Source organism: Carassius carassius, chromosome 30 (genome assembly GCF_963082965.1).
Source record: "Carassius carassius chromosome 30, fCarCar2.1, whole genome shotgun sequence".
Classification (NCBI taxonomy): domain Eukaryota; kingdom Metazoa; phylum Chordata; class Actinopteri; order Cypriniformes; family Cyprinidae; genus Carassius; species Carassius carassius.
Window position 1 is genome coordinate 26,444,562 of NC_081784.1, and position 22,537 is coordinate 26,467,098.

General features: G+C 36.3%; 1 protein-coding gene and 1 long non-coding RNA gene across 2 annotated transcripts in view; both read right to left on the reverse strand.

The window, feature by feature from the left end:
- LOC132110975 (CUB and sushi domain-containing protein 1-like) overlaps positions 1-22,537 on the reverse strand; it is a 648,917-nt gene that overhangs the window by 343,603 nt on the left and 282,777 nt on the right. The gene's annotated exons all lie outside the window — the stretch shown is intronic.
- On the reverse strand, positions 3,965-10,611 carry LOC132110976 (uncharacterized). Its single transcript, XR_009424703.1, has 3 exons — positions 9,707-10,611; positions 9,471-9,594; positions 3,965-4,048 (listed from the first exon to the last, which is right to left on the reverse strand). It is a non-coding gene; the product is annotated as an uncharacterized LOC132110976 (long non-coding RNA).

The window sequence follows — 22,537 nt, forward strand, 5'->3', positions numbered from 1 at the left end:
ATATGCTTTTAATATCCAAATCCATTAAAGGATTTTTAGGCTGCTTTAATTAGGTAAACCGGAACCGGGAACACTTCCCATACCACCCGATGTAGTTGCTAAATCATTAGAAGAATGGCATCTACGCTAATATTAGTCTGTTTCACTCTTATTCCTAGGACACCGTAGCCACCAGATCCAGTTTGTATCCAGATCAGAGGGTCACTGCAGTCACCCGGATCCAGTACGTATCCAGACCAGATGGTGGATCAGCAACTAGAAAGGACCTCTACATCCCTGAAAGACAGCGGAGACCAGGACATCTAGAGCCCTAGATACAGATCCCCTGTAAAGACCTTGTCTAAGATGACCACCAGGACAAGACCACAGGAAACAGATGATTCTTCTGCACAATCTGACTTTGCTGCAGCCTGGAATTGAACTACTGGTTTTGTCTGGTCAGAGGAGAACTGGCCCCCCAACTGAGCCTGGTTACTCCCAAGGTTTTTTTCTCCATTCTGTCACAGATGGAGTTTTGGTGACTTGCCGTTGTCGCCTCTGACTTGCTTAGTTGGGGACACTTCATCTACAGCGATATCGTTGACTTGATTGCAAATAAATGCACAGACTCTATTTAAACTGAACAGAGATGACATCACTGAATTCAATGATGAACTGCCTTTAACTGTCATTTTGCATATTGACACACTGTTTTCCTAATGAATGTTGTTCAGTTGCTTTGACGCAATGTATTTTGTTGTAAAGCACTATATAAATAAAGGTGACTTGACTTATACCTATCTAGACATCATAAATGAATTACATGACCTCACTCTGGAGGTGTTTTTATCTGCATTCTTATTTAAGCCTCAACATATATTTTATGTTAACAATGTCCATTATTTATTTCTGCTTACACAACCTCTAGATTTGGATGATTACTGTCTGACCTTCCTTATGCTCTACAACTCATCATAAAGACAAGCTAAAGCTGTCACTTTTCTTAGATAATGCACAATGCTCCCTGGCAGATCTCTCCACCAGCTGTGTATATCTTTTCGTCGATACAGCACAGCGCTTTAATATGTTCTGTGTCATGTATAAACTGAACGGCGTGCTATCAGCAAAGTTCCAGGTCAAAGCACTGCTCCAGTAATTCTTCAATCTGTCTATTTAAATGAGCATGTTTAGAGAGGCCAAGCAAGCAAAACAGCTGATCAGTCGCCCTGAAGACAGGCCCTAGAGGGCACCCACTGTCACCACACTGTTAGGTAGGCTACACAAACACTGGGGGTGATTAAGGGCTCCCTGACTACAGATTTACTTAACAAGGCAAATTAATGAAAGAGTTCAATTCAAAAAAATAAAATAAACAAATAAAATCTGCAGATAGGAGTGGAAAGTTATTCGGGTGATCTACTGACAAAGCGCAAAATAAAGAACACAGATGCAACACCTCAGTTCCTTAATGACCAAAGCAATCTAACAAGAGCAATCCAAAGTATCAAATAAGGTGCTGATGCAAGCTGTTAGAAAATCTGGCCCATAAACTGCTATGTCATTGTATTCCAATATACAGAAAATTTAATATTTATTTATTTATGTGTTTGGTTAGGTGGTTGGTCTGAAAGGTATTTCAGAATTTTTTTTTTGACAAGGTCAGATGCTAAAACAACTATGTTCATGAGTTTTTACAACTTTACAACTGTCTTAAATTCTAACAGTAGGGTATTTTTTTGCAAAAATGAAAGAATTTTGAGATTAACGAATGTCTGTTGGCAGGCAAATTCAATAAATTATTTTGAACATTGTTTCTAAAACTGCTAATAGTTGAGAAAAAAAAAATTAACACACACACAAACACACACAGTAGAATAATTGACAGACTGTGGAATCCAATCCCTGGCCAATTCTCCCCATCCAATAAGCAATGCAGAGACAAAAAGTTTGGCATGTTAAGTGGAAAACATCTGTCTTCGATGCTTTAATCACCAAGCAACCAGCAGCCAAATGCCTCCCCACCATTCAGATCTGAGATGTAAATACAACATCTGCCTTTGAACTGGACTCACCATGACAATTTAATGACTTTAATATTGGAACAGTTACCACTCAGCATGCATATAGTAAGCTACAGTGTTTATACAGGCCTTTAAAGGAGTTTTGGTAAACAGCTTTATAAGATTAGAGGAATTTTTCCTTATTTCTTGTAACGCTTCCCTCTCAGTCACACACCTGACTGAAAGGCTCATTATGCAGCTCATTATGGGGGCTTTGTCTTCTCAGGTGTAAATCACAATAATATTCATGATAGTTGACACCTACTCACATATGCCCTTTACAAACAAAAAGTGTCTTAGAAAATTTAAATCAATCTATTGTTTTCTGTGAGTGAGTAAACAAGACGATTTTCACATCATTTTGAAGCAAAAATTATTGTGAACAAATATTTTGTGTGTGTTTTATGACCTTATTTCAGTGACTTTGAATTTGACAAATTTAGTTTTTCACTAACCACGCATAAACGTTGTTTACTCGAAAAGAAAATCATGCACATACATGCTATTTATGTATTATTGTATTATTATTGTTTTCAAACAAAATAGCCATATATACATTTAGAAGCAACTGAATAAAGCACAAAAGTCAGGGCATGTCAAAACTTCACCAGGTCCCAAAACCCCCTAGACCTCAGAGGGTTAAAAAAATTGCAAATTTCCATGACCCTACAGAGGATAAGCAGTTTGGAGAAGAGGTGGATGGTTGTATTTTAATTTTTTTTTTTTTTTTTTTGCTATTTGATGACTTTTAGTAGTTTGCTTTTTCTCACTCATCATTCTGAACATATTTGTGAATAGTGCATGAAGTATAAAAAAAATGTAAGTTTGCAATTGAATCAACTTCCTTGACTCGGTCACCAAAAAGTTAGCAAGCCTAATGTGATTTCATGTCTACGATATACTGTTTAAAGATTAAGTGTGGCCTACTCCAAATTCAGTTTAAAAGCCCTTAAAGAAAACAGTTGTTATACTTAGAAAACAAATGTCACTGCTAATATCATGTTTATATCTACTCTGTAATTATCACTTTGGCAAGATGAACATAATTACATCATTTTGCAGATAGCATGACACAAAGCTTAAATATAGGTGTGCACTCTTCCCAAAAGGCTCTTGGCAATTATTATGTAAAGTACAGTTACATTTACTGTAATTGCTGTGACTGAGCTCTTGGTGTTTTCTTTTTCACACCTGGTCTCCACTTATGCTTCACTTCTCAGGCTTGCTGACTTCAACTGATGCAAGCAGTCTTATGACCAGAGGCCCATTTACTCTAACCATCTGTTTTTTTTTTTTGTTTTTTTTGGATCCAAATGTCATCTGACATGTTTATCTTATTTTGATTTAGCCAAAATCCTTGTGCGAGTTACAACAAGATTAACTTATTTGATTTGGTTAAAATTCCAAGACAATGTATGAGTGACTAAGCAATCCACTCATTATCAAAATACCTCTAAGATGTTGGTATGTAATGGCCACTTCTCACAATTCAGTAAAATATCATTATCATAAAATCTCAGTATCTCGTTTTCATAAAACAAAATTGTCACATTACAGATGTGTTGCAGACACTGTTGCACATTGACAAACTATTAACTAAATGTGTTGATTTGTTCTGTTTAAAACACACAATAAAACGCTTGTATTTGTAGTCATAAATATTAATTTAACAATACACAATACATAATTTATATCATTTAGCTTTATATGATGTTTCTGTATATATATATATATATATATATATATATATATATATATATATATATATATATATATATATATATATATTCACACACACACACATACATAAATATCACACGAAATTAACTAGAGTAAATAAATAAACAAAACAATGAGACAAACACTTTAAATTGCTCCACAATATATGTGTGGAGGCAGCCTCACAGTATGATTGTTCATTCCTTACCAAGACATAATGAGTGAAAATCATTCATAAAACCCATGTACTCTTTTTGTCCTCTCATCAACTGATGTCTTAACGGTTTAATCTGAAATTTAATTGAGAATGTCTAATTAGTAACATAGAGAGTGTGCATGTACTGTATATTGTTAATTATTATTAATATAATTTTCCAAAATGCTTTCTCTTTAGGTTTCTCATATATATTAAATCCTCATTCTGTCTATTATTAACTCTGCCTCAGTCCTGTTATTTTCATGCAAAGTTCATTTGAGCTTAATATATATATATATATATATATATATAAAACAATGTTGATGCATTATGAAGTAGTATAATGTAAAGTAAAGTCCCTTTAAGGCAAGTAATTTCACTCAGTGGCCATCTTTGAAATGCCTTTTGGACATAAGTAAGTGCACCTCCTATCTCTTTAAATGGGGAAACATAATTTTCCAAAACTGTTCGCCAAGCTTCAGATTAAATTTCATATTTGAAATCACAAATGAAATCTGACAACATCTGTCGCATAAATTATTTCTTTTGCTCAAATAGCGTTAAAAAAAAGCTTCTTTTACAGGCTAGACTAGCCACTGCACTTGTGCATATGCTGGCTGTTTCTATACCATACCAACAGGGACTTCTAATGGCAGCTGCAGTGCACTGATTTTACTGATTAACAATTGGTTCTTTCACTCAGAACGTGGGGCTTTGTTCAATAGAGAGCCATATTGAATGTTGCATTTCCCCCCATTCAAAACTATACAAGTGACACGTCTAGGGTATTCTATAGGGCTTATAATTTTCAAGGTTTTTTTAAGCCTTGCCACTTGCCAATTTAATCATTCAAAAGCGTTTAAAGCATTCAAACACAAGACGCGGAAAAGCTAAACTGAGTAGCTGGTTACTCGCGTGTTGAGTTCAGTGCGCACGAGGAGACCCGCGTCTGACAGACAGCAACACTGAGTCGAGCTCTACTTTGCGAAGCTCTCCTCGAAGTTTCCCCTGCATCTGAACGAGCAAAAACAAATCGCGATTTAAACAAACAGAAAAGAGCCCAATTCAGCAGCCGCGGTGTTCTGGTGTTCAGGGCTCACGCTGAGAGAGGCGGCTCAAAACACTTGAACACTTTGTCTGATTTCTTCTGAATTTGTCTTTTTTTTTCTTGTACGACAAATATGTAAAAAAATCGGATGTGTATTATTTTGGATCCATTCATTGTTTCTTAAAGTGACCGTGCCTAACTTAGCTACTGCTGTTGTAATGTTAATCCAAGAAAATGAAAGAAAGAAAATCACTCACTGCTTTTGACTGAATTACTTTGTAGTTTTAACAAGAATTAATGCATAGTCAAACAGATATCATTTTTGATATATATATATATATTTTTTTTTTTTACTAGTACGTGCCGGGTACTAACCCTAGCCCCTAACCTTATGTGAGTATAGCAAAATAAAGTGAACTGTAGCATATTATACCCAAATAAATGTTCATACAGTGGATTACTAGTGAAATTGATAAAAAAAAATAATTCACCATGTTTTGCTTACGTGTTTCTCTCCAGAATTGCTAATGCAACCTTTTAACACCACAGACTGAACAAAATTAATCATTGCTTGGTAATTGGTCTACAAAGTATTGACAGTTGTCTGAAGTTTCCGTTTGATTGTAATCCATTACATATACAGGTCCTTCTCAAAAAATTAGCATATTGTGATAAAGTTCATTATTTTCCATAATGCAATGATAAAAATTAAACTTTCATATATTTTAGATTCATTGCACACCAACTGAAATATTCAGGTCTTTTATTGTTTTAATACTGATGATTTTGGCATACAGCTCATGAAAACCCAAAATGCCTGTCTCAAAAAATTAGCATATTTAATCCGACCAATAAAAGTTCAGTTCATAAGTTCAGTTATGCACTCAATACTTGGTCGGGAATCCTTTTGCAGAAATGACTGCTTCAATGCGGCGTGGCATGGAGGCAATCAGCCTGTGGCACTGCTCAGGTGTTATGGAGGCCCAGGATGCATCGATAGTGGCCTTAAGCTCATCCAGAGTGTTGGGTCTTGCGTCTCTCAACTTTCTCTTCACAATATCCCACAGATTCTCTATGGGGTTCAGGTCAGGAGAGTTGGTAGGCCAATTGAGCACAGTAATACCATGGTCAGTAAACCATTTACCAGTGGTTTTGGCACTGTGAGCAGGTGCCAGGTCATGCTGAAAAATGAAATCTTCATCTACATAAAGCTTTTCAGCAGATGGAAGCATGAAGTGCTCCAAAATCTCCTGATAGCTAGCTGCATTGACCCTGCCCTTGATAAAACACAGTGGACCAACTCCAGCAGCTGACATGGCACCCCAGACCATCACTGACTGTGGGTACTTGACACTGGACTTCAGGCATTTTGGCATTTCCTTCTCCCCAGTCTTCCCCCAGACTCTGGCACCTTGATTTCCGAATGACATGCAAAATTTGTCCAAAAGTCCAGTGCTGCTTTTTTGTAGCCCAGGTCAGGCGCTTCTGCCGCTGTTTCTGGTTCAAAAGTGGCTTGACCTGGGGAATGCGCCACCTGTGGCCCATTTCCTGCACACGCCTGTGCACGGTGGCTCTGGATGTTTCTACTCCATACTCAGTCCACTGCTTCCGCAGGTCCCCCAAGGTCTAGAATCGGTCCTTCTCCACAATCTTCCTCAGGGTCCGGTCACCTCTTCTCATTGTGCAGCGTTTTTTGCCACACTTTTTCCTTCCCACAGACTTCCCACTGAGGTGCCTTGATACAGCACTCTGGGAACAGCCGGTTCATTCAGAAATTTCTTTCTGTGTCTTACCCTCTTGCTTGAGGGTGTCAATGATAGCCTTCTGGACATCAGTCTTACCCATGATTGCGGTTTTGAGTAATAAACCAGGCTGGGAGTTTTTAAAAGCCTCAGGAATCTTTTGCAGGTGTTTAGAGTTAATTAGTTGATTCAGATGATTAGGTTGATAGCTTGTTTAGAGAACCTTTTCATGATATGCTAATTTTTTTAGATAGGAATTTTGGGTTTTCATGAGCTGTATGCCAAAATCATCAGTATTAAAACAATAAAAGACTAAATATTTCAGTTGGTGTGCAATGAATCTAAAATATATGAAAGTTTAATTTTTATCATTACATTATGGAAAATAATGAACTTTATCACAATATGCTAATTTTTTGAGAAGGACCTGTATTTCTATCAAAGTTATCTGATATTAAGATGATATTAAGTTTAATTTGTTCAGACAATCTAACTCTGATTTCTTGTCAGATTTTATTATCATTTTCTAAACTAGAGCAAATAAACTGTGATAACGTGAGAAATGTTGAAGATGTCTGAATAAATTTTGGTTTGACTGTATATTAAATTTTTACAGTGAAGACTATGCAGTGAAATTCTACATTTAATTTTTCAGTTTCTGTACCTAGACACTTACAAACTTGAAAAAATGTAAACACTGTCTAAATAGCACAAACAAATAAACAGAACGAGCATACAAATTAAACCCTTTCAAACAGGGCCCACTATCAAACAGGGCCCACTGGTACAACCTGCACCGGGGCCCAGCAAACCCCAGCTACGCCCCTGATTGAGGGTGGAAGAGAGCACTGTTCATCCACCTACAACTCCTGCCAGCACCGAGACTCAAACCTGCGACTTTCGGGTTACAAGTCTAACTCTCTAACCATTAGGCCACAGTTGCCCATCCAGAGTGAGCAAGGGCTAGTAAAATCACTCTGGACCCCTCACATCCAGCACACTCCCTCTTTGAACTGCTGCCATCTGGCCGACGCTACAGAGCTCTGAGCACCAGAATGACCAGACACAGGAACAGTTTCTTCCCTCAGGCAATCCATCTCATGACACTTGACAATAACTGTGGAACACACAACACTACTTATACATTCATACACTTATTTATCGAACATACACACTTAGTCTACACTTCAAATTTGCACATAATTTACCTTTACATACAAAACTGTCAATTATAATATACCTGCACATACAATTGTAAATTTGTATATTTGTATTCCTTATCTACTTTTTTTCTGTGTTTTAGTTACGTCGCTGTAATTCTGCTGCACTGCGGAAGCTTTTGTCATGAAAACAAATTCCTTGTATGTTTTAACATACCTGGCAATAAAGTTTATTCTGATTCGGAAGTTGTCATTGCGATAAGAGGTGATTGCTCTCACAGGTATATGTGCATCCAGGAAGGCAAACACAGATAAGTCATGGAATATCCTGGAAAAGGCTACAGACTGTCAGCTAGGCTGGTGGGAAAACAAGTGGGCTGTTCAGGCTTATGCATTGTTGAGATTTATTTTACAGTTCACTGGTTCAAAAAAGGCAGCTATTTTCATTTATTTCATCAAAATCTCCTTCAAAACAATTTCCCATTTCTCTATAAATGCCATTTAAGTTGGACAGTTGGGGAAAAGCTACAACTAACAAAACATGTCACCCATTTGACGTGAAAGCCAGAGACATCATTTTGTGTATTAAGTTTAACATGTCAGATTTGTCAACAGAAGAAACCTTGAAGAGTGATTGTTCAGGAGCCATAAAACTACAAAACTTTCAGTAACAGCAACTTCCTACCGGTGCTGTCTAAGTAAATACACTATTAAGACGCAATTTACCGACTTTCATGACAGAGAGATTGTCAGGCGGTTTTGATTTTAGTACAAGCACACAAAGAAGGAGTAGGAAGAAAGGAATAGTTTAATAAACAAACACACGTAGACCATTCAAATAAACATTCAAGGTCAAGGACAAGGAAGAACAGAATGGGCTCAAGCTCAAATAAGGCAGATAACGAGGGGCAGACAGGTGATGAGGATAACTAAAAACCAGAAACAGGTGATCTAAATGACCGAAGATAATCTAATGATGAGAACAAGAAATTAACCAAACAGGCAAACTGAAAAAAAAAAAAAAAAAACACGTGACAGGGGTAATCATGGTGCAGTTTTGTTCTTTACTATTGTTCATTTGATGGTCTTCAAAGAAAAAAAAAGTGCTGAAATTAATCATGTTTGGTTATGGAACAAGAGAACAATAGCATTGAGATTCACTGACCTCTTCTTGATGCACAACTGGGATTTGAGCGCTAGAGAGAATATTATTAGTACTGTTTAAGTTGTGCATAATGACTTACATTTTATTCAATTTCTCACTCAAAGGCTTCTGATTTAATTATCTTATTAAGTCATTGTGTTTGCCAATAACCATACATTCAACACATCAGGTTTGCATATTTGTAATCAAAAATAATTTGTGTATTGCTAAGACTGACAATTCTCTTAAAAACCTCTATTTCCTAACTTTTACATTCACTACTGAATCAAAAGATTTCAAAGTTTGTCACAAGCTTGACACAATGCATTATGAAATTGCTTTCTCTGAGAAAGATACATGCAATGGTCCTCTAGGATTTAAACCAAAAAAGGTTACTTAGAAGGAATAATTATGCTACCTACCTTATGGAACAGCCTTCACACCAGGAGCATGGCTATGATGGCATGAATGCAGCTCACTCACTTTTGATTCAGAGGCAGAAAGACAGGAAGGGAGTGCTTGATGGCTTCTCTGGTACCCCAGGGCCTGTGGCATTGCCACATTTTAAAATGCTTTTGCACAGTCACTTGAGGTTATAGCTCTGATGAAACGATTGCTGCTGTTTGTCCTTCTTAATTAAGCAAAAGCTTTAACTCACTGTGTTGACATGGGATATTGGTGCGAGACAATCTGCCAGCCTGAGCCGCTGTGTCTCCCTCGGCCCTGCTGGAGAACTGTCATGTTCCAGTAGCCTCTCTGATTGCTTATGAGGTTTGGGGAGTGCCATGAGAGTGTACGATTAGTAGATGTGCTCTACAGAGATCCTGCAAACCATTAGCATGCTAAATAACAGTGAAATGATCTCTGAACACAAAAGGCCGAAGGACACAAGAAGTGCAGACCCAGTGAGAGAAGCACCCCTTACTACCATTGCTTATTGCAGTAATTGGTTATTGACTTCTGACCCAGGTCTGTTTTAAGAGGATCAGACAATGACTAGCTGACTCCTCCTAAGAGGTTTTGATTCCATGATTAAGATTTGAAATCAATGACTCTGTCATCACAGTCAAACAAGATCAAGGGGATACATTTCATTATTCAAACATGTTAATACGAAGATGCCATTCATCACAACTAGGCAACATAACCAGAGGTTGAAATTAAAGTGCCCCTGTTATGCCATTTCGAATTGCCTTTCATGCCATGTGTAATGTAGCTGTTTGTGAATAAAAACACTCTGCAAAGTTATAAAGTTGAAAGAGCAAGATAAATAAAGTGAATGTTTCCTAAAAGAAAGAATTGACTCTGAACATAAATAATAGATTATATTTTCTATAGAGCATTCAAAATACGGAACTGTGGCAATGGGCATATAATTTCTGACACATGCTGTACACGGTAGACCACTCACAACAGACCGGGCCATCTGACCAAAGCAGAGTACATTCCCATAAAGGAGGGGTTTAGAGAGACTGAATCTTCAAACTGCTTTGAACTAATCATTTGATAATCATTGGAAAATGAGGTGATAGTAAATCCATATTTTGCATGTTACATTTTACATATTTTAATTTTTTTGCAAGTAAACCTATTGTAGGAGACTCACTCCCAAAACAATATTGGGAACCTTAAAATGGCATAATAGGGGCAATTTAGCACCAAGCAATCATAGCAAAACAATGTGTAACGTCGCACACTGGATGATAAATGTGTCTTTAGAATTTGAATGCATTGTTTTCTGTGAGTTTACGCACAACTGTAGCCTCCAAAAAAATAATCAGGCTCTTATAAAATAGTATAATTTTTTTAAACAGACAGTTAAGAATCAGAAGATATTACGCTAACTGGGCAATGCTAACCACCAAAATCTTAGCCCTTAGTCTAACTTTGATTAGCAATAACAAGTAGCATACCATCATTCAGGGCTGTGTTACAAGTAAGGGACAATCCACAGGTAGCTGTGCATTAAAATAATTTAATGTGGAGGCAAAGAACCACCTGACGTGAAGCCTTTGTAGAGTGGTAAGGTAGAAGAGAAAGAGCTAAAGTTGTCAAATAACATACTGTACACAGAGCATGCAAACAGCTATTCGTTGTGTAGGCATTTTTCAAATGAAGCATAAAGTTAAATTATTAAGGTTACTTTAGCTTAAGCAAACTTCTCTGTCAAACACATCTGATGAAGAAAAAAAAGATGATTGATGATGATTGTCATTAGACTACAGGTGACCTCTAAGTCTTGCACTGGAGATTGACCTTTTCTGTCTATGCAAAAAGGGACTTTCTGTGAATGTTGACTCACTTGCGACTGATGGCATCACCATTTAAAATGTGGTGAGCGTTTGCTGTCTACAAAGCTAACTCCATAGGTGCTGTCTGAACCTTGAGGGCAAAAATGGTAGATGGTCTTTAGAATACCAAGCTAGCTGGACTGGAGCTGACTGGAGGAATCATCCCCAGCTCAGTGCCCTCTGCTCCCAAGACGGTCTCTGCAAAGGGAACTAAAAATAAACATTCTCCCTTAGGTGTCCTCAAGCTAGCCTCCTGTCAAAAGGAAGTCCATCTCTCATCTCACTTGCTATGCTGAATGGAGGTAAGGGGGCAAGAGATGCAGCTTTAGTTCAATGGTACAATGAAAATAAGGGTTCCGTTACATGAACGATGGATGGTAATGGCTGCCACAACTGCCATTCACTGGGGGTTTTCGTAATATTAACACAATGTAAAGATGCAATAAGCCAGTGATTTTTGCATTACAACTCAAAGGTTTTATGCAATCTGTTCATTATCATCCTTGTTATAACAGCAAAAGCTAAATTAGCTTAAAAAATTTATTCTGGACTACACAGCTAATGCTATATTCCATATGCTATATTGTGGATAGTTTTGTGTAATGTTTTAAAATTCTCAAGGTTCAGTTAATTTTTGTGGTTTTGGGGCCAGAGTTTAGGCTCTATTCAGTTAGTGACACACTATTAATTAGTTGCTTATTAGCATGCATGTTACTACATTGGCTGTTTACTAGTATTTGTAATGCACATATCAATGCCTTATTCTGCATGACCATATTGTGTATCTCTTAACTCTACCCAATACCTAAACATAACTACCTTAACTATTATAAATAAACAGCAAATAAGGAGTTAATTGAGGGAAAACCCAGAATATTTGTTCCCTAATCTAAAATGCTACCCATATTTATGCTCACCAAGGCTGCATTTATTTGATCAAAAATACAGGGGGAAAAAATGAATATTGTGAAATATTATTAGAATGTAAAATTACGTTTCTATTTTAATACACATTAAAACCTAATTTATTCCTGTGATACAAAGCTACATTTTCAGTGTCACATGAAAAGCAAGGATGTGTTAATATGTTAAGAAGTGATAGCAAAGATTTATATTGTTAGAAAATGTATATTTCAAATAAATTATTTTCTTTTTAACTTTTCATTCATCAAGGAGTCCTGAAAAAAAAAAAAAAAAAAAAATATATATATATATATATATATATATATATATATATATATATATATATATATATATATATACATATATTGTATATTGCATTTTTTTTTCTGTATTTCTAAACAAATAAATTCAGCCTTGATGAGCATAAGAGACTCCTTTAATAAAAAATAAAATAAAAAATAAAAAAACACATTCCACACTGTAAAAAATTGCTGTAGTTTCTACAGCAAAATTTTACAGAATATTACTGTTTAAACATTTTACAAGATACAGCTGTAATTTGCAATGCATTATGGGTCAAATAAGGTTTTACAGTTGTTGACAGAACTTTTATCATAAAGCCCAATTCAAACAAATATGTCATAGTAACTACTATCTGTCGAAATAAGTGACAAACAGCAAAATATGTGAAATTTAATTTGTTTATATGTGTTCAACTGTCCCATATTGACGTGACGCCTTACTATAAGTAACTACATGTACATGAGTAATTGTGTATATTCTGTAGTTGTACTCGACATTAAAGCTCATCTGAGCCATTTTCATCTTTATATGCCCGGCTGGACAAGTTAGCCTGATAAAAATTTTAGTAAAAAAAAAAAAAAAAAAAAAAAAACACTAAGGAAGCAACGAAACGCGATACTGATTCTGATTATATGTATAAACGTTTCATTCAACATCAAAACAAGCTTAACGGCACACATAAACTCACTGAAAATACTTAAGGGTAATTGTTCAACTGTTGAGTTTATTTATAACATATGATATAAGTAGCATAACAAGTGAGCTGTTTTGCTCAGTATCACAATTGCAAATACATAGTTCAATAAACAATTCGAAAACAAGTTATTTACTTTTTAGACACAATATTGACTGCTGTTCTATTTCACCAACGAAAATAGTTCCAAACAAAGATCAAAGCAAAACTATTTTGCTCATCCTCAAATCAAAACTCAGCAGTGTTTTGCTGAATGATTCAGCTTTTTGTACGGTTCGGTACAATAAATGATTCAATTGACTCACTCATTAAGTTATTTGCTGCCACCTAATGGCAGTTTAGTTTCACGTTTAAAAAGTATTGCATTTTTCCAACATTGCATTTTAATGTAATAACACAGTTGTAATTTTGCACTTTAAATTATTTAATTTGATTGGTGGTACAGTTCTACAATGTAATATTATATATTTTGTTTATTATAAAATATATGCATTTTTTGGTGTTAATTTTGGTCTTATTTATGTAAATGCTTTAAAGAAATAGGTGCAAAGAATAGCAGCTGATGTGGATAAATGTTTGATGCTTGAAGACTCTGAATCTGATTTTATTAGGTAATGTATTTATTTAGATTACATTTTATATTGAAATACTGCATTGTAGGTTACATTATTGCTTATATTTATTCATTTCAGGTCCACCCTGTGGCTTATGACTATTTGAGGGTAAGATGGTTGTGAATTCATACATCAACTTTGTAGCTGGATTTGCAGTCTTATTACAACTTCAGTCTAGCGTCACGGGAGCAGGCAACTTTTGCACACTTGAATTTTTTCAAAGGTAACATGTTTTACTTGAGTAATTTCATTTGTGAAAAAGGTTACTTATTTAGTGTAAAAGGTTACTCCACCCCATAATAAAAATTTAGTCATTAATTACATACCCCAATGTCATTCCAAACCCATAAAAGCTTTGTTCGTCTTTGGAACACAATTTAAGATATTTTGGATGAGAACCGGGAGGTTTGTGATTGTAACACTGACTGGCAAACAATTAACAATGTCTAAGCCCAGAAAAGTATGAAAAGCAATGTCAGAATATCTGCCATCAGTGGTTCAACTGTAATTGTACGAAGCTATGAGAATACTTTTTGTATGCAAAGAAAACAAAAATATCAACTTTATTCAACAAAGTCGTTTTTTTTTTTTTATTATGTCAGCCGCACAAGATGGGTAGGCTGTTTTCATTCAAATCAAAGCGTAAATAATCATAGAAAGCGTATCCATGTGACCCAGCTGACACAGAACAGTGTATGCAGTTTGTGTCCAGCACATACTCTCCGAAATGGCGCTATGCTGATGCAGAGGAGACGAATTGTTGAATAAAGTCGTTATTTTTGTTTTCTATGCAAACAAAAAGTATTGCGTCGCTTCATAACTTTATGGTTAAACCACTGATGGACTATTCTGATGATGTCTTTCAAACTTTTCTGGGCCTTGACAGTGGTATTTACTTGGCAGTCAGTGGGACAGTCACAATCCTCCCGATTGCATCCAAAATATCTTAAATTGTGTTCTGAAGACGAGTGAAGCTTTCACGGGTTTGGAACAACATGGGAGTAAGTAATTAATGGCAATATTTTCAGTTTGGGGTGGAGTAACCCTTTAAGTACTGGTAAATGCTGATTGATTTGTGTAAGTGGCATTTTGACATTTATTTTATTGAGCTAGTTTCATTCAATACTTAATTTTATCCTGATGCTTCTGCTTGTTTTTATGTGCAGACATTTTCTTGGAATCACAACACTCACTGGATATAAGACGGATACACAGAAGCAAAACAAGTGGAAAAGTCTCAGAGAAGAAGGACAACCCTCATGTGTGTGCTCATCTCAGAAAGTTGATGGACTTTCAGTATGTATTTATTAAATTGTCTTTTGCAGGAATATTCTTAATTTAATAGAACATAAGCTCAAACAACAGAATTTGTGATTTAATGTTGATTCCAGCATTTTATTTTAATAATTTTCTTTAAAACATTTTTTTTTTTTACCAAAATTATACAAATTATGTTGATTGACCTTCATTTTTATATAAAGTTAATGTTCTACTCTGAATATGGCTTATTATTTGAACAGGTATTTGTAGTTATTTTGTGATGCAATGTTATTTTTATGATAAGATTTTAACTGTTTAAAAAAATAAATAAAACAAATATTATTAAATTATTTTACCAGTAAAAGCCTTGCAGTGTCTTTCTGCCAGTTTTAATAAATACTTATTTGCAACATCATTGACTTGGTTTTTATTAATTTGTAAATGTATTAAGATAGAGCTCATGATAATGCATTTATATCAGTATTTTATAGTTTACTGTTAAAATGATTCTTTGCAGCAGTTTCATTGTTAAATTATTACAACATCATATTGGATTTAGGGGTATTAGTTAAATACTGTAATTTAATGAAATTACAAGAAAATGCTGTAAAATATATTTACAGGATTTTATTAGCAACTTCTGTTGCCAGGTTAATACTGTACTTTAGTGGAATTACAAAATATTGCTGTAAAATAAAAATTGTAATTTGTAAATTGTAAACTGTAATTTGTTTTTCAGTTATGTACTGTAATCCATTTTACAGCAATTAACATCATTTTTACAGGATTGTATTGGCAACTTTTTTGCCAGTAAAATCCTGTAAATTCTACAGTAATTTTTTTTTATATATAAATGTTATTTTTATTGCAAGACTTTGATATTTTGGCAAACCTGAGAACAATTATAGCACCCAGTCTCAACAAGAATTAACTGACATTAGCACAGAACATTTACATATTTTTTACACATTTAGATATACTGTATGCTGAAAAAATATAAAGACAATATAAGTATATATTGATAAATCTTTATGGTCAGAATTCTGAGATATCAGGTAAGATAGCACGGGACTAATGCTCATAGTTTTGGTCACTAATGGTCACAGTCTTTGAGATGAAAAACTAAACATGCAACCTGCTTCAACCTGCTTCCCATCCTCTACATGAGTTCAGTGATGGCAACTAAACCACAGAAATCCATGGCAGACTTAATGTTCTCTTATCACAGCATGAATGTGACACAGATGGTATATAAACAAAAACACCACAAGCTTTAATCTAATCTTAGAGTTGAACTACAGTCGTCTCTCTTTTAAATTATTCTTTCATTTTGAAGTTGAAAAATATGCAGAAAGATATCATACTCCCTAAAACGACAAAGAAAATAGTTTCCTGACACTCTCTCCCATGATGCTGGTATGTTGAAAGCATTTCAGCATCCAAATGGCACAGGAAGATCTTGGATACATGATAGTGATTCCTTTCTAAGTCTTTTAATGTACTGCCAAAACACTGTCGGCATTATCTCAGAGCATAGATTTTTCATGGATACAAACTAAACCTCTTTTTCAGTGCCAAATACTGCATATAAATGCCAAGTGCTCGACACAATTGATGCATGACATTAAAGGTTTTTATTTAAATTTCAATCCAGTGTTCAGTGAAGCAACAAATCAACATTGCATTAATTTCGTTTATCGCCCTCAGACCAGTCTGCTGCCAACAGGTCATTGTGGCACATAACCAAAATTTGGACTGCTCCACTAGACAATATAAGAATAACATCTCAACATTGTTCCAGTGGTGCTTCTGTGATTTTCACAGAGGAACAAGGAATAGTTAAGCAAATAACACTTTAATTGTGTTCATCGGTTGATGATTGTAATTGCTGTGTAAAGTATTCAAGGTAAAGCAAGATAAAACAACTAAATAATTATTGACTGAATGGTATACTACACAAATCCAAACAAAATGCACCTGTGTCACAAGTTCAAATGTTCTCAAATCAGGGTCAGCAATTACCCAGGGCTTAGGGGAAAAAAAGTGTCACAGAAATGTAAAATGTAGAGGACATGTAAATGTCTTACTGTATAGTGAATGCCTTTTTCTCTGTTACCTAATATATATGTAATTGTTTATTTTTTTTATTATTCTTTTTTTTTCCTAGGCCATTATAAACAAGGTAGTGAGCTGAAGCACTCACATACATATTATATATATATATATATATATATATATATATATATATATATATATATATATATATGTGTGTGTGTGTGTGTGTGTGTGTGTGTATATATATATATATAGATAGATAGATAGATAGATAGATAGATGATAGATGATAGGTAGATAGATAGATAGATAGATAGATAGATAGATAGATAGATAGATAGATAGACTATCATGTAAAAGTGCTTAATCTTTAGTAAAAAAAAAGTTTTTTTTATTAAATAAATTAATTAAATTAAATTTTAATTAAATTTTTTTATTATTATGATGGTTATGACTTACAGCTTAGGAAAATAATATAACTATATTTTTGAAATAAAAATAAAAATGAATATTTTTCAAAGATCAATCAAAAAAAGATAAATAAATGAAAGTAAGAAAAATAAATGTTCAAGGTTTAATTATGCACGCAATACTTGGTTGGGGCTCCTTTTGCACAAATTACTGCTTCAATGTGGCGTGGCATTGGAAGGGATCAGCTTGTGGCACTGCTGAGGCGTCATTGAAGCCCAGGTTGCTTTGATAGTGGCCTTCAGCTCCCCTGTATTGTTTGTCAGATGTTACTTATCTTCCTTTACACAATACCCCATAGATTCTCTGTGAGGTTCAGTTGGCTGGCCAATCAAGCACAGTAATATCATGGACAGAAAACCACTTGGAAGTGTTTTAGGCACTGTGGGCAGTTAGTAAAGTCCTCTCCATAAAGATTGTCAGCAGATTGAAGCATAAAGTGCTCCAAAATATCCTGGTAGATGGCTGCATTGACTTTGGACTTGATAAAACACAATGGACCAACACCAGCAGACGCCACGGCACCCCAAATCATCACTGACTTCAGAAACTTCACATTGGACTTCAAGCTGCTTGGATTCTGTTCTTCTCCAGTCTTCCTTTAGACTCCAGACCTTGATTTCCAAATGAAATTCTAAGTTTACTTTCAACTGAAAAGAGGACTGTGGACCTCTGAGCAACAGTACAGGGGTGCGTTCTCCGAAACTACCTTAACGCTACGTCGTTCTTAAGTTGTACCTTAAGAAGTACCTTATCGTTAATACGTGGTTTCCGAAACCTTCTTAGTTAAGTATACCTTCTGTAAGTCATGCGTTCGTAAGGTTGGTCTGGAGCGCTCTTAGCTATACCTTATCGCTGCTTACGGTTCATACCGCTAGTGGCCACCACTACGCAAAAAGATTTTTTACATCGCAGTTTAATTACACATAGAAAATTTTATATGAACTTTTAATATAAAATCTGATTTAGAATTAAAATTACATTTTTACTTTACTTTAAAATTATACACATAAAATACTTAAGTTGTTATAGCCTACACCCAGTGTATGGAAGTGTTTTCATTAATAAAGTTTCCATACACTAATGGTTGTTAGCTTTTTTAATTACTATCCTAAGGCACATCAGCTGGCGAACCATTTGACAGAAAAGGCTTAGGAGTCTATATAAAGAAAGATGAGTTTACACAAACTTTATAGCTATGGCAGCGAGACAGCGAGTACTTGTTTTAAATCAAAGACGGCGGCGTCCACGGAGCCAGTTAGTGTATGTCAACTACTTTATAAGAGAACATTTTAGTCCACTGACTACCATGTCAGAAGAGACCATTGTAAAAAAAATTTGCCTGCCACGGGAGCAAATTCTGCAGCTCTTGCATCTTGTTGGCCCAGATTTGTCAAGACAAACTCGACGGAGCTACCCCCTCAGCCCCGAAATTCAGCTGCTGGCGGCTCTTCGTTTTTATGCTGTGGGGAGTTTTCTGGAGGTTGTTGGGGATGGATATGGGCTGAGTAAGACCTCAGTGTGGCTGGGCGATCTCTTTTTGCGGACTTTTTTCCCCGACATAGTGAATGTCGGTATGTCTCTCATGTTTGCGCTTTTATTGAGGAAATCATCCAATTACACAAATGAGCGATTTACGCCAATAATGTGATACGGCTGGTGGATAATCAGCATACGTTGTGGAGAACATTAACACACTTATGGCCGTGAGGGTTTGGGATTGTACACTTGCTAAATTATAAACACATACTCATATTTATTTCTGCATGTACGTATTTCAATAAGCCCCGATAAATGCAGTTTGTACTATTTCTAAAACGCTTCTTTATAAAGAACATTGTTTTCTCAATACTTTACCTATACCGCTGTGAAGGAAAGAGCGCACAATCGATCATCGAGGCGTCGATATCAACCTATTCAGCGCCTCCACCATGGACAGCAACTGCTAAGGTCGAACTTAAGAAGGTTTACCTTAAGCTACATCCTAAGGTATAGTTCGGAGAACACACGTAGCAAAGGTATACCTGTAGTTAAGGTGTACCTTTTGAGTATTCGTAGCGCGCTAAGAGACAACGTTATCGGAGAACGCACCCCAGTTCTTTTTCTCCTTACCCCAGGTGAAATAATTCTGACGTTTTTTTTCTGGTTCAGGAGTGGCTTGGTTCTAGGAATATGCCAGTTGTTGCCCTTTTCTTGAAGATGTCTGACCATTGTGACTCTTGATGTACTGACTCCGGCTTCAGTCTACTCCTTGTGAAGCTCTCCCAAGTTCTTGAATCTGCTTTTCCTGACAATTTTCCCAAGGCTGTGTCCATCCCCATTGCTTGTGCAACTTTTCCTACCACTCTTTTTCCTTCCAGTCAACTTTCTATAAATATATTTTGATACAACACTCTGTAAACAGCCAGCCCTTTCAGCAATGACCTTCTGTGGCTTACCCTCCTTGTGGAGGGTGTTGATGATTGTCTTCTGGACAACGGTCTAGTCAGTAGTCTTTACCATAATTGTGGTTGTATGTTCTAAATTAGTCCAAGAGGTACCCAGTATTTATACTCAAAATTAATCATACTAATCAAACTCAAAATGGAATGTTCTAAATTTACTAAATTTTTAATTTTTCTAAGCTGTAAGTAGTAACCATAAGAATTAAAACAAACAAAAAAAAAAAACAACAACACTGGTATATGTCCTATTTCTGCTGACCTCCTCCCTCAGACTTAATTTGCTCCAACCACCTCAACTCGGAGTGTGGCTAAATCGTTTCTAAACTTCAGTTTTGCCAGACAATACAGCTTTCACCGGCTTCCATGCAGCTGTTGTTATCAGCCTCTTTATCTTCAGAGAGGCATCTTCCCTGAGTTCTAAGTCCATCAAAACAGTCATCAGCAGGGGAGAGCTGGGGCAAAGAGAGACCTTGGAGGAGCATCTCTCTGACTGCAGTTGTTTTTCTTCTTTTATATATACTGTGGGTACGGAAAGTATTCAGACACCCTTAAATTTTTCACTCTTTGTTATATTGCAGCCATTTGCTAAAATGCTTTAAGTTCATCTTTTTCCTCATATTGACAGAAAAACACAGAATTGTTTACATTTTTGCAGATTTATTAAGAAAGAACAACTGAAATATCACATGGTCCTAAGTATTCAGACCCTTTGCTGTAACACACATATATTTAACTTGGGTGCTGTCCATTTCTTCTGATCATCCTTGAGTTGGTTCTACACCTTCATTTGAGTCCAGCTGTGTCTGATTATACTGATTGGACTTGATAAGGAAAGCCACACACCTGTCTATATAAGACCTTACAGCTCACAGTGCATGTCAGAGCAAATGAGAATCATGAGGTCAAAGGAACTGCCTGAAGAGCTCAGAGACAGAATTGTGGCAAGGGACAGATCTGGCCAAGGTTACAAAAAAAATTCTGCTGCACTTAAGGTTCCTAAGAGCTCAGTGGCCTCCATAATCCTTAAATGGAAGACGTTTTGGGATGGCCAGAACCCTTCCTAGAGCTGGCCGTCCGGCCAAACTGAGCTATCGGGGAAGAAGAGCCTTGGTGAGAGAGGTAAAGAAGAACCCAAATATCATTGTGGCTGAGCTCCAGAGATGCAGCCGGGAGATGGGAGAAAGTTGTAGAAAGTCAACTATCACTGCAGCCCTCCACCAGTCAGGGCTTTATGGCAGAGTGGCCCGACGGAAGCCTCTCCTCAGTGCAAGACACATGAAAGCCTGCATGGAGGTATGTGTGGAGAAAACCAGGCACTGCTCATCACCTGTCCAATACAGTCCCAACAGTGAAGCATGGTGGTGGCAGCATCATGCTGTGGGGGTGTTTTCCAGCTGCATGGACAGGACGACTGGTTGCAATCGAGGGAAAGATGAATGCGGCCAAGTACAGTGATATCCTGGACGAAAACCTTCTCCAGAGTGCTCAGACTGGGCCGAAGGTTCACCTTCCAACAAGACAATGACCCTAAGCACACAGCTAAAATAATGAAGGAGTTGCTTCACAACAACTCCTTGACTGTTCTTGAATGGCCCAGCCAGAGCCCTGACTTAAACCCAATTGAGCATCTCTGGAGAGACCTGAAAATGGCTGTCCACCAACGTTTACCATCCAACCTGACAGAACTGGAGAGGATCTGCAAAGAGCAATGGCAGAGGATCCCCAAATCCAGGTGTGAAAAACTTGTTGCATCTTTCCCAAAAACACATGGCTGTATTAGATCAAAAGGTGCTTCTACTAAATACTGAGCAAAGGGTCTGAATACTTAGGACCTTTTAAATGATTTTAGCAAATGGCTGCAATATAACAAAGAGTGAAAAATGTAAGGGGGTCTGAATACTTTCCGTGCCCACTGTATGTATTTATATATATATGCATTTTTAACACATAATTGCTGTTCCCAAATAATCGTACATTGACATTTATCTGACACTTTTATCCAAAGCGACTTACAATTGCTACATATGTCAGAGGTCGCATGCCTGTGGAGCAACTAGGGGTTAAGTGTCTTGCTCAGGGACACGTTGGTGTCTCACAGTGGATTCGTACTTGGGTCTATATATATATATATATATATATATATATATATATATATATATACATACGTATATATATATGTTATGTCCCTCCACTACCTGTGGTGGCTCCGTTTCCTCTATTAATGTTTGGCTGCATGGCAATATGTTTTCATGTGTTACTCTGTACAGGTGTGATAGTTAACGAGTGGATGGAGAGACACCCTTTAAAATCGGAGGCACTCCATGGAGAGGGGAGAGACTTGAGTTCTGGCATCCACGCTTGTTGTATATCTTCCTGCATTTGTTTTTGTCCCGTTGTAGATAATCTTTCTCTTATTTTTCTGTTTTGTTTGTAATTTACTCAATTGATTAATAAATC